The sequence below is a fragment of the Pseudorca crassidens genome, chromosome 10 (assembly GCF_039906515.1).
Source record: "Pseudorca crassidens isolate mPseCra1 chromosome 10, mPseCra1.hap1, whole genome shotgun sequence".
Classification (NCBI taxonomy): Eukaryota; Metazoa; Chordata; class Mammalia; order Artiodactyla; family Delphinidae; genus Pseudorca; species Pseudorca crassidens.
In genome coordinates this window covers 26,941,972-26,959,251 of record NC_090305.1, presented here as the reverse complement: position 1 = coordinate 26,959,251, position 17,280 = coordinate 26,941,972, and the positions used below count along the sequence as shown (strand labels likewise).

The window sequence follows — 17,280 nt, the reverse complement described above, 5'->3', positions numbered from 1 at the left end:
AAACCCCATTTGGCGTAATTTCCTGAGAACTACCTGTGTGAAGACACAAAGACACATGGTACATACACTTGAAATGATAATAATTAGAAAGTTAAAATGACTATAATTGAAGCCAAACAGAGCAGATACTCAAAACAGAACACTTCTTAATTTTCTCCTGATGTTTTTAAATACCTATATATTTAGTGTCTGCCTCTTTTTTTTTAGAGTGTAAGTTCCAGGAAGGGAGAGATTTTGTCTTACATATTGATGTATCCTCAGTGTCTAGAACATTGTCTGGCATAGACAGTGTTCAATAAATATTGATTGAATGAATAGGATCCAGAGTCACTCTGTAGCTAAGTGTAGAATGAGCAGTGCTAACCCACACATAGTCCCTGTGTACTTGGAATTACCAGAGAAGACCTCAGGAAAGAAGTTATACTTAAAGTTGGATGGGAAGGATGGGTAGGTAGCCTTTCACTTCTCGATTTACTTCTGCCAACAGATTAATACCCTGAAGTCATCAGTCATTACTGGGATGATAAATCCTTGGGCATATCAAAGATTCCTCTTTTAAAGAGTTTTACGTTTTAGCATCTATTTTGACCAGTTCAGGCCAAAACACCATAGTAAACAAAGCAAAATAAAATGAATACTCAGGAACGCATCATGCCTTAAATACATGCCTTAAATGATTTACTGGCTGGAGCCACTGATGGTTACACTTGCACGTGAGGATCCTGGCAGCGCATAGACCTCACTTGAAATGTTTCAGAGGACAGGTCCTGACAAAACAAAGCCCGTGGCAGGGCAAGTGTAGTTTCTTTGAATAACAAGTTTAGAGGGAACTTGGATTACTTTTTAAAGCAGTTCTAATACCAACCAAACTGGAAAGGGCCCATGATGCCCCTTGGCTTCTTTATGGGAGCACTGAAAAGCTGGCCTGGCATCCATGGGCAACGTCTCCAAGGATATGTCAGGGTGGGTCCCTTGGAACTCATGCTACAGTGAAGTATGTTTGTATTCTAGACTTTACATTCACTCTAATTGTGGAAAGCAAGGTTTCAGTTCTGCTAAAGTCATAGCAGAGTTATGTGCCTTTATTATGATTAGATACCCTTGTTGAGAACACATACATTTGGAGAAATGTGCATTGAATTTGGGAGAAATAGTGACATGATGGAAAGTACACAGATGCCAGGGTCAGACTGTCTTGTCTTTATGACTCGACTTAAATGTAACAGCAGTGTGATCTTGGGGAAATTAATTAACTTTTGGTAGCTCCACATTTTTTTCATTAAAAAAGAGACTACTTTAAGGATAAAATATCTAGAGTAGTACTTGGCCCATGGTAGGGATTAATTAAGTGTAGTAGTGAAAGTAATAATAGCTATTATTTATTAAGCATTTACTGTGAACCAGAAACTAAAAAGTATTTCATATTTATTATCCCAATTGCTCCTCACAAAAATGCTATGAAATGGGTATAATTATTATCTTTACTCAACAGACTTAACAGGCCTGGGAACTGTGATTCAAAAAATGTTAAATAACTTTTCCAAGCTCACAGAGCAAGAAAGCGGTAAAGGTGGGATTAAATCCAAGAAAAATGACTGAGCTTGAATCCAAGATTTCAGTCACTTTGTCAAACTTCCTCTCCAAATAATAGGAAATTTGTATTAAATAATAATAATTAATGTGTTATACTATCAGTCTCAAGCACATTGGCTTGACAAGATAGCAAAATGGAAGGAGAATAATTAACTAAACAACCAGAATTTATTGAGCTACTCCTATGCTCCAGGTGCTGTGCCTTATACGTTTTCTCACTTAATCTTCAGAGGTGGATATTATTATTACGCATTTTATAAATGTTGAAACTGAGGCTTAGAGAGGTTAAAGCACTTGCCTTAGTCACTTACAACTGAGAGCCAGTACTGGAACGAAGGCTCATGTAAAGCAGTGAACGGAACCACAAGGAAGAGAAGAGTTCAGAAGTGAAGAGGGGAGGGTGGCAATGGCTGGGAGTGTGGCAGGAGAGGTAGTCAGGGCCAGACGTCCAGGGCTGTGGATGCCTTGCTGTGGACCTTAGTCTTTATCCTGAGTAATAGTTCTAAAACAGAGAATTAATATGATCAGCTAAGACATTTCTTTTAGGCTTTGAAAAAAAAGATTTCATTAGAAAACCTCCATCAAAAACAGTCTGAAATGTGTTTTGCATTATAAAGTTTTAAACATTCTATTCAAACCAACTTTCTTTAAGTAAAAACTTGATGGCATCATCAAAGCCATGTTGATACAATAATTCCATTATCCTCTTGCTTGATGGGGGAAGGGCTTGGTTAAGTCTCACCCAGTTTACCCTGAACAGTATGTCCTGGTTGGCGCTATTAACATAGAGATCCAGCTGCCTTTTGTCCTGCAGGGAGATGTCCAATCATCCACTGAATGGTGGCCTATAGGCAGGATGGGAAGGCAGAGGGTGAAGCCTCCATCCACCCACTTCTTAACGAGGTCCCCCCGGAAGGAAAACTGGAGACTAAGTAGTTTTCTCTGGTCTTGGTGTTGGTGACGGAGACGTTCAGTCGGTGGTGGGCCAGCTCATGTGCGTTGCAGGGGAGAATCAACTCCATTCCGCTCCTTGGATGGTAGATGACGAGCAGGACATGGCAGCAATCTTCCCTCAGCTAAGACATATTTTAAAAAGATATCTCCAATATCAAGGTAGTGGGTCCCCTTAGAGAGCTCAGTGTGGCACAGAACTATCAGTGGGCTGCCTAGATTCCCACTAATCATATTTCCTCCTCCTGGGCACTGAGAAGGACTATATTCCCCAACTTTCCTTGCAGTTATGTTGGGTCCACGCAACTGAGATCCAGTAAAAATGATGTTCACTCCTTTCAAGTGTGACTATAAATCACCCTGGGCAGTACTTCCACACTCTTGTTTCCCTTTCCCCAATGACAGTGGTAGTTGTGGACAGAAAATGGATCCCTGATTTATCACTTACAAGACTCCCAGCAGGACCACTGACCTTCATTGCTCTATGCAATATTAATTAAAAGGAGAAAACATTTTTTATTGTATTAAGCCACTGAAATCTGGAGTTTTATTTGTTACAGTCGATCAATCCTTTTCCTTTCTAGCCTATCTTGACTAATTAATATTCTGTATTCTCATAGGAGGAAAAGTACTTCCTATGGTATGCATGAAAGCTAAGATTGACAAGGCATGTGATCCTGATCATTCTATTTTATTTTTGCGGTACGCGGGCCTCTCATTGCTGTGGCCTCTCCCGTTGCGGAGCACAGGCTCCGGACGCACAGGCTCAGCGGCCATGGCTCACGGGCCCAGCCACTCTGCAGCATGTGGGATCTGCCCGGACCGCGGCCCGGACCGGGGCACGAACCCGTGTCCCCTGCATCGGCAGGCGGACTCTCAACCACTGTGCCACCAGGGAAGCCCGATCATTCTATTTTTGCAGAGCAGATAGTGTTGTCGGTTCTGGGACTTGTTAAGATGTTTCCTGAGAGCAGAGTGCTTTGATTCTGTCAATGTGACAGCCAGCCTCCAAAATGATCCCTAATAATCTTTGCTTCCTGGTATTCATGCCTTTGTTCAGTCCTCTTTTACATTGAATTAGGGCTGACTTATGTGACCAATGGAATACTGTGGAAATGATGGTATGTGACTTCAGGTAATAAAATGCTTTGCAGCTTCTGCTTTGGTCTCTTGGATCATTCATTCTAGAAGAAGCCAGATGCCATCCCGTGAAGACACTAAGCAACCCCATGGAGAGACCCATGTGGAGAGGACTGAGGCCTTCTGCCAATGTCCAGCATGGCCTTGCTAGCTGCATGAGTGAGCCACAGTCGAAGCTGATCCTCCAGCCCCAGTCAAGCCTCCAGATGACTACAGCCCTCAGCCTCCTGAGTTTTCCAGCTGATGTCCCAGATGATGTGGAGCAGAAACAAGCCATCCCCACTGTGCCCTTTCGGATCCATGACCTATGAAACCATGAGAAATGCCAGCTGATTATTATTGATTTAGTTCAGGACGTTTTAGGGCAGTATGTTATGCTGCAGTATACTACGACAGCCACTAATGTCGGATGGAATCAAAGAAGACCCAAATAGGATTCCTGAACACAAAGTGGCCTGGAGGCCTGATTCTGGGCTAGTGGGCCTGTCTGCCTCTGGTGTGGACTTCTGGCTTCTATGGTAGCTCTTCAGCAGAGCTGTGGCTGCTTTCCCTCTACTTATCCTGCCTGGTTCTAGGAGCAACCGCAGTAGATGATGCTTGCGCTCTCTGTGACTGGACAAAGAACCTGGGGCACCTTTTCTCATTGAATGATGAGCTTTCTAAGTAGAATGGCAAGACATTTCTTTTAAGGTGTGCTGTTGTTATTTAATCCCTAATTTGAATTATCTTGAAAGTCAAATGGAATTAGAAAGAGAGTGTTAGCCTGTTTTAGAGACACGTTCCTTGTCACAGATTGAACTAAAATGAAGGTTCTATTGGCCAATCCATTTTCTTTCTTTTAGAAACTGCGATTGGGTAATCACGTAGTGAGAAGATCACTGGATTGAAAGTCAAATGACTTTGTCTCAAGCCCTGACCATACCTTTTGACAGCTAGATAATGTTGAAGAAATTACTAAATATTTCCCTCACTATAAAATTCAGGAGATGCTGATGATACCTAAATAAAAGGAATTAGATTGTTGTGAGAGTGAGGGTAGATAATATGCTGGGACTGTTTTGGTAAAATATAAAAGGTTGCATCAATATTTTATTCAAAGGACATGTACTAAGTGTGTACTAGGGTTCAACCACCATTCTCGGATTTGCAAAGGAGCAGCAAATGGATTAAAAGCCATGCCTTCATAGAGATAACATCATATGCAGGTAGAGTCATGTATTAGTTTTCTATTGCTGTCATAACACATTACCACAAAACTAGTTACTTAACACAATACAAATGTATTATCTTACCGTTCTGGATCTTTGAAGTCCAACATGGGTCTCACTTGGCTAAAATCAGGGTGGAGGCGGAGCTGCTTTACTTGCTAGAGGCTCTATGGGAGAATCATTTTCCTTGTCTTTCCCGCCTTCAAAGAGACTGCCTCCATTCCTTGACTCATGGCCTCCTTTCTCCATCTTCAGAGGTAGCACTGTAGCACCTTTCTGACCAGTCTTCTGTAGTTGCATCCCTCTTTGATTCCCATCATTCTTCTGCATCCCTCTTCCACCTGTTGTAACTACACAGAGCCCACCTAGATAACCCAGGATATCTTAAGGTCCTTCAGTTAATTATGTCTGCAAATTCACAGGTTCTGGGGATTAGGTTATAGATATCTTTGGGGGCCATTATTCTGCTTACCACATAAAGTACACTTTAGTTGCGTTGAAATGCTCTAAATGACTACTTGCTCTTCAGTTTATATCAATATAACCAAAATCATACAGCACAGCTTACAATTTTATTATTATTGTTTTGTTTTGTACCCTAAGCTTATGCCTGACTTATAAGAATTAGGTTTTAAGAAATTATTCCTTCCCAGTTCTATCTAGAATTTTTGCAGTTGTTTTTCCCTTAAACTATTGGGAGGTAGAGGTGGAAAAGAACCTGACAGGCAAAGGAGAAAACCCAATTCATTTATTATTTCTATGTAAAGCCTGGGCGCATGATATCTTATTCATTGACCTGGATCAGAACCAGTGTTGAAATCTTACTGCTGAGATGTAATGCTATGACCCTGAGGAATGAATTTAGTTCAGAACAAACAAGACCATCAGTGACAGTCACTGTCTATTTCTGGCACATTAAATCAAGATTTTTTGGAGTGTCAGAATCTGTTATAACTTGGATTGAAATATGACAACCTGTCAAAAAATTTCCACAACTGATAACATCCCCTTGAGGTTAATAGACAAAATTATAAGATGGAATAATTTGTGTAATATAATTCATAAATTCCTTGTCATGAAATCTCAGGGGTGGGATTTTATACATATGTAGTCAGTTTTGCTGCACCACTATGTAATACTTGATCCCTTATGCTTGAAATATATTTACAAAATAGAGTAAGACACATTTCAAGTCAATTCAGTTTGATAAGAGTTTGTAGGTAATTGATGACACATGATGCACACTCCTAGGTGCTGTGGGAGGTACATTAGAGGAATAAAAGATGGCTCTCACTGAAAAGCTTGTTGCTGTAAACTATGTAAACACGGAAAATAACTGAAGAACATTACAAATCAATATACTCCAGCCCGCCATAGACCAATGAACTATGAAAGCTCGGTGGGTTCTGTTGACATGATAAAGGCTGAAGGGATATTTAGGGACTCAGGATAGATTTAAAAAGTGTGGGGAGGGGCTTCCCTGGTGGCGCAGTGGTTGAGAGTCCGCCTGTCGATGCAGGGGACACGGGTTCGTGCCCCGGTCTGGGAAGATCCCACATGCCGCGGAGCGGCTGGGCCCGTGAGCCATGGCCGCTGAGCCTGTGTGTCCAGAGCCTGTGCTCCGCAACGGGAGAGGCCACAACAGTGAGAGGCCCACGTACTGCAAAAAAAAAAAGATATAAATGTAGTGTTTGCTGTTTATCTGTGATACATTGTAAATAAACTGGATGTCATTACAATCAGGGAGCCAACCTAGTTGGCATATGGCAGAATAACAATTGTTTCCTTATATTCAGAAATTTCTGGATCATCTAGAATCTTCTTGGTTTTATCTGAAGTACTGTCTTTTGGAAATTCAGATGAAAAAGAGAGAATATTCTTGCTTGTTTATCCCTCAATTGAAATAAAAGATAAAGGGAGGGAAAAAAAATCAGGGAGGTTTCCCTTCCTTACCCTACGTGCAGGTTTACTGAAAAATTTATTTCCGACCATGAGCCAGGGCTACAGATTCCCATGTGGGAGATGCCTTTAACTCATTTCAATTTGTCAGGCTGAAGAATCTTGGCGCTTTTATAGCTGGGGAGGAAAAACATTGGATCTTCATTTTTCTGTTGCTCTAAGTAGGGTTATATATGGAGGGAAATAGATTTGGGGAAAAAATGTCCAAAGAGTTTGACTTTTACTTAGTTATTTAAAACAGAGTATATATGGTTTAAGATAAAATAGAATATCAACTTTAGAAGGTGTGTGTACATAAATAATTTTTAACTTTGTGGATGAAAATTAGGATTTTACTTGAAGGGCTGTTCGAAATTATTCATCGGTGCTCTGCTTAGCATATTCTCTTGGAAAATCCACTTAGAAGAAACAATAGGATTTCATATCTTCAAATAAGGTGCTTAAAAATAGGAGACTCCAGGGCTTCCCTGGTGGCGCAGTGGTTGAGAGTCCGCCTGCCGATGCAGGGGACGCGGGTTCGTGCCCTGGTCCGGGAAGATCCCACATGCCGCGCAGCGGCTGGGCCCGTGAGCCATGGCCGCTGAGCCTGCGCGTCCGGAGCCTGTGCTCCGCTAACGGGAGAGGCCACAACAGTGAGAGGCCCGCATACCGCAAAAAAAAAATAAAAAAAAATAGGAGACTCCTAAAATCTCCTAAGATCTCCTAAAAATAGGAGACTTTATTTAATTGCTTTTATACGTCTCTTGCCTGCGTAAGGTTGTCCTCACCCTTGTTTCGTCCTTGGTAGTTTTTGGTCTAGTTTTAAGCACTCCTGGCTTTTTCCTGCTTCTTTCCATTAGAACTACTTCCACAGCCCAATAGACTGTTAAGAAAGTTTGAGGGTTTTTTATATAATGATTTTTTTTTCTCTGAAATTCTTCTTCGTTTTTTTTTTAAAAACAGTGTTTCTCCATCCAGTTATATCTCTCTTTAATTATGCTTTAGCTATGCCTAAATAATTCTTTCTCCACTTTAGTTTTCATACCCTTAGGTTATTTTAAGCAATCATCATGTCTCTCATCAGCTATGCTTTTAAGCTTGAAATGGCAGCCTTATTGACCGATGTTGCTATTTGAAATCTAGTGTTTGTAAATATAAGTTTGTGATTGTAGGACTTAAAGCATTGGATGGGAGTAAAATATTTTATTTATTTACTTTCATTTACTTCTTTGTGCTGCCAAAGGGAAAAGGACAGAAAACAGTATTTGCTCTGAAAGCTGTAGAAGAAAGTGTTTGACTTAGTTCATTCTTTCTGTGCTTCTATGAACATTTTCTCAGAGGGGGAGAATTTAGCTCCATAGTATTTCTTTATGAAAAATTACCCTATGTGTTTCCTATAAGAAGTAAAGAGACTTTTCAGAAAAGTGAGAGCTAATTTATAAACAGATCTTAATGCATCTGAGATGTATAGGAGTTAAGAAAAAAGAAAAAACTGCTATATGTACTTATGTATATGTATTTCTGAAAATTTGTTTCAAACTGTATTTAGTTAATTGCTTCACTATGATACCAGTATTTTAGTTCCTTATGTGTTAAACACTGGAGTAGGAAAGAATAAGAAAGTCCTGGATCTTGCCCTTCAGAAGGGCATTCCACAGTAAGGAATAAAAACAGGTGAGCAGATAATAAAAATGCAAATGCAGTAAAGTGCCAAAATAAATGAGTAAGAACAATCTGGAATTTTAAAACATCGATTGTCCTGTAGGTAAAGTGAAAAATTCTAAAGAAATATAATCACTACCAGCTCCCCCAATTACTTTCTAAATTTGGATATTTGCATATTAGTTTTTTTTTTTAATTGGGAGGGTAATTAAATTGTTGGCAAGGTATTCAGTTTCGTGTTGTTTACTAGAATTGGAGCTTTTATATGTCAGAGTTAATGTATAATTATATAAAATGGGAAGAAACGTCTTAAAAAGACCACTTAAAAATTTGGTCCACAATTCAAAGGAAGTTTAAAAATGTGATTTAAAATACATCACAGCGTCACACTAAAGAGAACTAGCCTCATTTACAATCTCATACTGCACTAAATTAAGAATTTGGTGTCATGGCAGCCAACTAATTGATATGTAGACACAACCCATTGGGAACATAGGGCAATAGTTAGGATTATGTTCACCATATTTCATCTAGATAATCCTGCTTTAAAAAGCTAGATATTTTAAAAAGCTAGATATTTTATCCTATTTTTTCAATGTCCTACCAAAATAAGATTTTTGCCTCTGGCCTGAGCTGACCATTTATAGGTAAATTATTAATTGATTGACTGGATTATCACAAGATGAATAGGACCCAGCATTAAGTTCATTAAAATAATAGGAAGGAAAAACAGTTGGTCTACTTATTTTGACATCTAAGCTTCTAAATCAAAATTATATTTTATAGTTTTCTGCATAAAGGTCTTTTGCTCCTTAGGTAGGTTTATTCCTAGGTATTTGATTCTTCTTGTTGCAGTGGTAAATGGGAGTGTTTCCTTAATTTCTCTTTCATATTTTTCATCATTAGTGTATAGGAATGCAAGAGATTTCTGTGCATTAATTTTGTATCCTGCTACTTTACCAAATTCATTGATTAGCTTTAGTAGTTTTCTGGTAGCATCATTAGCATTCTCTATGTATAGTATCATGTCATCAGCAAACAGTGACAGCTTTACTTCTTTTCCGATTTGGATTCCTTTTATTTCTTTTTCTTCTCTGATTGCTGTGGCTAAAACTTCCAAAACTATGTTGAATAATAGTGGTGAGAGTGGACAGCCTTGTCTTGTTCCTGATCTTAGAGGAAATGCTTTCAGTTTTTCACCATTGACAATGCTGTTTGCTGTGGGTTTGTCGTATATGGCCTTTATTATTTTGAGGTAAGTTCCCTCTATGCCTATTTTCTGGAGGGTTTTTATCATAAATGGGTGTTGAATTTTGTCAAAAGCTTCTTCTGAATCTATTGAGATGATCATATGGTTTTTCTCCTTCAATTCGTTAATATGGCTTATCACATTGATTGATTTGCATATATTGAAGAATCCTTGCATTCCTGGGAAAAAACCCACTTGATCATGGTGTATGATACTTTTAATGTGCTGTTGGATTCTGTTTGCTCATATATTGTTGAGGATTTTTGCATCTATGTTCATCAGTGATATCGGCCTGTAGTTTTCTTTCTTTGTGACACTGATGAAAGAAATTAAAGATGATACAAACAGATGGAGAGTTATACCATGTCCTTGGATTGGAAGAGTCAACATTGTGAAAATGACTATACTACCCAAAGCAATCTACAGATTCAGTGCAATCCCTATCAAACTACCAGTGACATTTTTCACAGAGCTAGAACAAAAAAAAAATCACAATTTGTATGGAAACACAAAAGATCCCAAATAGCCAAAGCAATCTTGAGAAAGAAAAACAAAGCTGGAGGAATCAGGTGCCCAGACTTCAGACTATACTACAAAGCTACAGTAATCAAGAGAGTATGGTACTGGCACAAAAACAGAAATACAGATCAATGGAACAGGATAGAAAGCCCAGAGATAAACCCACGCACATATGGTCACCTTATTTTTGAGAAAGGAGGCAAGAATATACAGTGGAGAAAAGACAGCCTCTTCAATAAGTGGTGCTGGGAAAACTTGACAGCTACATGTAAAAGAATGAAATTAGAACACTCCCTAATACCATACACAAAAATAAACTCAAAATCTATTAAAGACCCAAATGTAAAGCCAGACACTATCAAACTCTTAGAGGAAAACATAGGCAGAACACTCAATGACATAAATCACAGCAAGATCCTTTTTGACCCACCTCCTAGAGAAATGGAAATAAAAACAATAATAAACAAATGGGACCTAATGAAACTTCAAAGCTTTTGCACAGCAAAGGAAACCATAAGCAAGACGAAAAGACCACCCTCAGAATGGGAGAGAATATTTGCAAATGAAGCAACCGACAAAGGATTAATCTCCAAAATTTACAAGCAGCTCATGCAGCTCAATATCAAAAAAGCAAACAACCCAATCCAAAAATGGACAGAAGACCTAAATAGACATTTCTCCAAAGAAGCTATAAAGATTGCCAACAAACACATGAAAGGATGCTCAACATCACTAATCATTAGAGAAATGCAAATCAAAACCACGAGGAGGTATCACATCACATGGGTCAGAATGGCCATCATCAAAAACTCTACAAACAATAAATGCTGGAGAGGGTGTGGGGAAAAGGGAACCCTCTTGCATTGTTGGTAGGAATGTAAATTGATACAGCCACTATGGAGAACAGTATGGAGGTTCCTTAAGAAACTAAAAATAGAATTACCATATGACCCAGCAATCCCACTACTGGGCATATACCCTGAGAAAACCATAATTCAAAAAGCGTCATGTACCACAATGTTCATTGCAGCTCTATTTACAATAGCCAGGATATGGAAGCAACCTAAGTGTCCATTAACAGATGAATGGATAAAGAAGATGTGGCACATATATACAATGGAATATTACTCAGCTGTAAAAAGAAATGAAAGTGAGTTATTTGTAGAGAGGTGGATGGACCTAGAGTCCGTCATACAGAGCGAAGTAAGTCAGAAAGAGAAAAACAAATACCATATGCTAACACATATATATGGAATCTAAAAAAATGAAAAGGGTTCTGAAGAACCTAGGGGGAGGACAGGAATAAAGACGCAGGTGTAGAGAATGGACTTGAGGACACGGGGAGGAGGAAGGGTAAGCTGGGACGGAGTGAGAGAGTGGCATGGACATATATACACTACCAAATGTAAAATAGATAGGTAGTGGGAAGCAGCCGCATAGCACAGGGAGGTCAGTTCGGTGCTTTATGACCATCTAGAGGGGTGGGATAGGGAGGGTGAGAGGGAGATGCAAGAGGGAAGAGATATGGGAACACATGTATATGTATAACTGATTCACTTAGTTATAAAGCAGAAACTAACACACCATTATAAAGCAATTATACTCCAATAAATATGTTAAAAAAATAATATTTTAATGAACAGTACTTAGTCACTATGCCAGTGACTACATTGAAAAAGTTGCATTTTGTTTGATAGAATAAAACTGTAATTTCATGCCAGTACAAATCAAAATAGTAGCAAAGTAACTGCCAGCTTTAAATACATTTATTAAGATAATAAATTTATTAATATAACAGTTGATATTTTCAGAGGTTCAGAGCACTGTCTCTGCAGTAATACTTCTATGGACAAGCTAAATTTGCATTAGTAAATTTGCCTTGCCAAAGTAAGTTAAATTTTAGGTCAAATTAATTAGAGCTCTTTGAGCATTTGGTGTACATAAAGGTAGAAAAATGAACTTGAAGCTTTGGAAGATGGTGTTTAAGATTAAATGAGGAGTACTGTTGTATTTGGACTGGTTAATATTGTTATCTGTATACTCTTTACCATATAGTAAGCACACGTTCTAAGGATAGTTTGGGGAACAGTTTAAAGCATAGTTTAAATAGATTTTAGGGTCTCAACTTTCTCATCTTAAAAGCTGAGAGTAGTAATTTGTGCCTTGCAGGTTGCTCCAAGGATATGATGGCTAGTGTACATACAGGACCTAGCACATAACAAACGTTCAACGAACAGAAGCTGTAGTTGTCAGAAATGTCTTTCTCACGTGCACATGTTTTTCTGAGGTGCAGATTATTGCCCCAAGTCATAAAGCTCACCATTATATAGAAAGCACGTTAAATTCATAAAAGTGGGGAAATCTATAGGGAAACCACAGAGAGGGAGATTCTCCCACTTTCAAAGTTGGCACTCACCCTAAGCCTCCTCAAAAACCCAGACAGACAGCACCAAGGACCCAGACAGACAGCACAAGGACCCAGACAGACAGCACCAAGGATGGGCAGAAAGGAAGTGAGGAAGGCTGACACCAGCCAGCCTGTGGTGCTGCTACCGTCAGGGCCAGCCCACCTGCCTCCCCTTGCAAACCCTTATGGGGCCTCACACTCACCTCCCCTGCCATCACCCAAGCTCCACGTGAGCACAGAAGTGTCCCGTGGTAGCCAGACCATCACTCAGTTACTGCCACAATTATTCACCTACAGCAGATTCCAGAATTCTCTGCTCCTGGATTCAGGGGATGTGCTGTAAGACTCTTCGAGCCTGGAGGCAATTAGCAGGAGACCAGAAAAAATAAAGGCGATGGCAGTCAAATTGTAAAAGCTGAAACCAACTAGCAATGTGAGGGTGAACTCGATATAGTTTGAGAGAGGGAAATATCTGTCACGTGTCTCTGTTTTCTTAACAAATGTGAATGAGTATTCAATAAAAATATTAGTTTTCACTTAGCTCTCTGAACTGTAGCCCCATAGCACAGTTGTTTGAGGTTCCCATTACTGGATTTCTGGGTTTAAAAGTGGAACTTTTAAACAAAAAGGGTCAACTAGTCCTAAAGTTAGATCTCTAGAAAAATTATAAGTTCTTTTGGTATTGATAGTTTAAATTTTACTTACTTGAATTGCTTCAGTAAAAAGAAAGACAATAAGAGAAAAATATTGTAAAGAGAAAATACCCTATTTGCTGAATTAAAATGTATGATTTTTAATAAGAATTTCCTATGAATCCTCCTCCACACCTAATCCCACTTAACTATTTACTTTCTATAGCAAAAAAAAGGAGTTATAAATACAGCTGAAAGATATGTTAATTACTCACGTGAAAGACAAGTGACAGTAAACATGAGAACAACACATAACAATACATGCATGCGCACAGAAACCATTACAATGCCTGATTCTTTTGAAAAAGTACCCATCTAGAAAAGAATATATAGCGTAGGGCAGGTTTTGCCCTTCGTGCCTATGATTAGAGTCCTAATGCTATGTTGCCTTAAACCGTGCCAATTTCATTTCTACAGTGAAGTACACTTTAGAGGATGGGAAGAAAACTGATTATTTAATCAAAGGGAGGGAGAAAACCAAAATAATCCACTGTATCTCATGAAGGAGTAGAGGTTGGGGTTAGGAAAAACCTCAGAAAGCATTATAATAATGGTACTTCTTTATTTTAAGTAACAAATAAAATAGCAAAACATTTTTTTTCCCATCATAAAACTGACTTTGATCCCCAGTACAGCCATTGAGTGGAAAATTGAACCACAGTATAATTGCTTTCCCTGTGACTGATAAAGTGGTGTAACAAATTTTGTGTTTGAATGATAAAATCAGCAATTGGCCCCTAGCATTTCCCTCTGCCATTCCTCCAAGGACACTCAAGTCCCATCAGGCTCCAGGGCAAGAGAAAGGATGGAAGAACTAACTGTAAATCTACTCCAAGTTATTGTTGGATTTCTCTTGCTTACTTGCTTAAGGAAATAAAAAATAAAATAAAAATGTCCATGTTTGTCTTTAATGCCTAATATAAATCACTTCCGAATGTGAGGGGGAAAAAAAAACAGCTTTCGTTGAAAACTGATTACAGATGTTAAAAAAAAAAAAAAAAAAATTTAAAGCCATAGTAAGAAAAATTATTTTACTCAAGAGCAAAAGCTTCTTAGAATGGGGAAATTGTCTTCGGAGTCCCAGGGACAAATGCTACAGATGTTTGAGGCAGAGGCACAGCCAGAAAGATGCAGGAAGGAAACCATTTGTGAGCTCATTATGACAGCACTTAACTGTGGAAAGACACTTCCACTTTCCGGGTGGAAGCTCAGCAGAGCTCACCTGCCCATCACCACAGCTGAGTTTCCCAGCTTAGTTGGGGGAACGATCCCAAATGGCTGTGCCGGTTGTGAAATTCTGTGGATCCCTCTCAATTTTTTTTTTTTTTTTTTTTTTTTTTTTTGTAATACGCGGGCCTCTCACTGTTGTGGCCTCTTCCATTGCGGAGCACAGGCTCCGGACACGCAGGCTCAGCGGCCATGGCTCACGGGCCCAGCCGCTCCGCGGCATGTGGGATCTTCCCGGACTGGGGCACGAACCCGCCTCCCCTGCATCGGCAGGCGGACTCTCAACCACTGCGCCACCAGGGAAGCCCCCCTCTCAATTTTTTAATTTAGCTGGTATATTTTCCAGAAGAGGGTAAATTCCAAGCCCCTAGAAGAGACAGTGATGGTATTAGTGTATCTGGTAGAGGGGGAGGGGAGAAGAAGATCCCAGTGAAGCAAGGGCCCTACAATGAAAGCCTGAAAGCTTCAATCTGGGTGTCTTTGTGGAAGCTCACCTTGCACTGAAACACTTGGTTTGCACACCTGGACCCAGATTTGGTCATCTGCAGGTACCTACTGAAATTCAGCTTTACACAAAGAAAATGTGTTTCTTGAGTAGTGCTTCTGTTTTGACCTGGAGATACGGCAACATGCAGAGACCCAAGGAAAAATGTTTGCAAAGATCAACTTCTTCAAGCTTCACAGAAGCTCTTCATTTCATTTGGTGCACTCAGATTAAAGCACAGTCCTGTAGTAGGAGGGGTTGGGGGAGGGATGGAGTTGGGGGAGGGTTGGGGTTAGCAGACGTAAGCTATTATATATAGAAAGCATAAACAACAAGGTCCTGCTGTACAGCACAGGGATATATTCAATGTCCTATGATAAACCAGAATGAAAAAAAGACTGTATATGTATGTATAACGCAGAAATTAACACAACATTGTAAATCAATTATACTTCAATTAAAAAAAAATAACTTAAAAAAAAAAAAAACAGTCCCTAAAAGCAGTCAGCCAGCCTCTCCAGCACTTGGTACTTGATACAATGGAGAACCCTAACGGGCAGCCTTATGAGCAATTTTGTAAAATTATCCTAATATTTTTTGTGTTTTCCAGATTTCTGTGTGAGCATAAATAGCATTTGTTTCATAGTTTATATATACTTTGGACCTCTTGAGTTGTTTTTCTAATTTTAATGTTGGACATTTTCAACATGTGTAAAAACAGAAGTGTCAGTATCCTGACAGACCCATCACTCATGTCCACAGTTGTTAGGTGGCAAGCAGTGGAATCCATGGGAAACTGTGTCATCTCCATGCTCTCACCCTTGCTGCTGCCAGAATACTCTATGTGGCAGACAGAGTGAGCCTTTAAAACGTAGTAGGCCAGGTAGAATCCCTGTTCAGATCCTCCGCTGGCTCCCTGCAGTGGGTTGAATAGCGCCTCCTGTCCCCACTCAATAGATAATATCTGTCCCGACTGCCGGAACCTGTGAATATGACTTTATTTGGGAAAAGAGTCTTTGTGGAGGTAATTAAATTAAGAAGCTCGAGATGAGATCATCTTGGATGTAGGGTGAGCCCCAAATCCGATGACAGGTGTCCTTATAAAGAGAAAGGCAGAGGAAAATTTGGGGCGTACAGACATAGAGCAGGAGGTGATGGGACGACAAGGGCAGAGGCTGGTGTGATGTGTCTATAAGCCAAGGAAGGCCAAGGGTTGCAGCAGCCACCGGAAGCCAAGAGGAAGCCACAGAACAGATTCTCTGTCAGAGCTTGCAGAGGGAACCAGTCCTGATGACACCTCGATCTCAGATTTCTGGCCTCCAGAACCGTGAGAGAAAAATGTGCTGTTGTTTGAAGCCACCGAGTTTGTGGTAATTTATGATGACAGGCATGGGAAACTAACCTTCACAGTTGTCTCCACGAGGCTCTACATGATCCGGCCTCCGTCCATGTCTCTTCGACCTTGTTGCTGTCTTGCTCAGCTCCTGTTGTACTGACGCTTCTGCTGTTCTTTGGCCGTGATAGGTTCAGTGCTGTCTCAAGCCTCTGAACTTCACCTCTAGAAGGCATTTCCCCCAGATCTTCACTGGACTGGCTTCTCCTTTTCATTCAGATCCCTATTAAGTGCTGCTCCTTAGGGAGGCCTTCCCTCATCATCCTGCTTAAAATAGCCACTTCATTCCCCACACATCGTTCTCACTTCTTGCACGGCTTTATTTGTCTTAATGTAGTACTTATCACCACCTGACAACCCACCAGCATTTTCCTGTTTATTAGTTTATTTTGTTCCACTTTAATTTCAGGCTCCTTGGAAGCAGGAAATTTTCCTCTTGTTCACTCAATCTTCAACACCTAGAATAGTGTCTGGGTCTGGAATTAATACTTGTTGAATGACTGATTTAACCTGAAACCTAGAAAAATTGACTGGGATATCTATGGCAGCGTTCTATTTTGCAGGAAATGCATCAGTGTCCACCTCTCAAGGCACGCATCCTCAGAGATCTTGGAACTTCATTGTAATAATTGTCATCCTAAAATAAACTACCTCTCTGAAGCTGGATTCCAGGCAACCAGTTTTCAAAAACAAAAGGGGGAATCTTGACAAGTTTGCCTCCAGGGCAAGAGTGGCTTGGCGAGGCTCCCTGGGAAGCACACCTTGATTTATCCCATCAGGTATCCTCTTCGGCAGTCCCAGGGGGCGCTAGATGGCC

General features: G+C 40.0%; 1 pseudogene; it reads right to left on the bottom strand.

Moving 5' to 3' along the window:
• Positions 1 to 2,221: 2,221 nt before the first annotated feature.
• LOC137232887 (patatin-like phospholipase domain-containing protein 4 pseudogene) lies at positions 2,222 to 3,022 on the bottom strand (annotated as a pseudogene).
• Between the last annotated feature and the right edge of the window lie 14,258 nt (positions 3,023 to 17,280).